Source organism: Echinops telfairi, unplaced genomic scaffold (assembly GCF_000313985.2).
Source record: "Echinops telfairi isolate 266 unplaced genomic scaffold, ASM31398v2 ScPeMD7_5592;HRSCAF=6446, whole genome shotgun sequence".
Lineage (NCBI taxonomy): Eukaryota > Metazoa > Chordata > Mammalia > Afrosoricida > Tenrecidae > Echinops > Echinops telfairi.
Window position 1 is genome coordinate 12,682,583 of NW_022109491.1, and position 1,327 is coordinate 12,683,909.

Below are 1,327 nucleotides of genomic sequence, written 5' to 3' on the forward strand. Positions count from 1 at the left end.
CGTTCCCCCAAGTGGTTCGCAGATACGTGGGTTACCCATTGGTCAGACCCAGAAATGCCGGCTAAAAACAGAAACAACATCAGATTCGATGGCAACCGCTCCGATACCCGAATAGTAGCAGGAGGTGTTGTTATCCTCCTGGTGGCTCAGAAGTAAACAAGTGTCCCCCAAACCACACTGCTGTGGGTCGGCCCTTGTGTGCCTGCCACCACGCCATGCTGCCTCCTCCAGTGGGACACGCACAAACCCGCTGGGAAGGTGGAGGGATGGGGATCTGAGTGATGGCTACATGTCAGGGAGAAGGTCCCCTGCACGCCTAGTGAATGAACTCTTCCGCCTGAGAGAGGTAAAGATGTGGTCAGTGCATCTCAAATTCGAGTGCAATCAGAAGCCCCGGGGGGGTTCCTCCGGCTCAGCCCCGCAGCTTATGCTTCATTAGGTCTGAATGAGAAACACAGTCACAGACGCAAAGTGCTAGCTGCCCCAGATACTCCTTCTCACACTTACACACACACACACACACACACACACACACACACACACACACCCGCCCAGCATTGGTCCTTGAGTTCCTGGTAGGAGAGGGTTAAAATCTTGGGGACTCTCTCAGGAGAATGGAATGTGGAGTGAGGGGAGCCAGGAGGGGTGCTAGAGGCAGCCATTGTTGCAGAACAATTGACCCCCAGGCACAGAACAGCAGACGCTAATTATGGGACACTTGTGTTGTCCTGTAATGATGAGGCCCGGGTGACCAGGAGCATAAGAAACTACTGCTCCCTGGCTTGTTTGGGTTATAATTTTCCCCAACTTCTCTGGCTCAGGAGTCTAAAGAAGTAAAACTATGAACTCTGGCACCCTATAGGACTGGGCTCAGAGACTCACGAGTTTGGGCTGCATTAGAATTACCCAGATGTCTGACAAACAAGTAGATTTTCAGCCCCCTCACCCCCAGCCCCCCACCCCTGCTTCCAGAAACTTGGACTTGGTGGGTCTGTGTGGAAATAATGGTGGATCCGCCATGGAGTTTCAAAGATATCTAAATTCAGCCTTCCACGGGGGCCACCCAGGGTTAAGGGGCTCAGGTGCTGCATGAAAGGTTTGCTGTTCACGTCCACCCAGAGATGCTTTGGACCAAGGGCCAGGGAACCTACTTCTGAAAAGCCGGCCACTGAGGACCCTTGGAGCACAGTGTCACTCAGGCCACGTGGAGCTGTCCCGAGACGGAGGCGGCTGGAAGTCCTGACACCCACAGTGAGGTTTCCTACCACATTTTCTCTTAGCAAGGGTTCTCGATGCCACTGGTGGTAGTGAGATGTTATGCCAACTT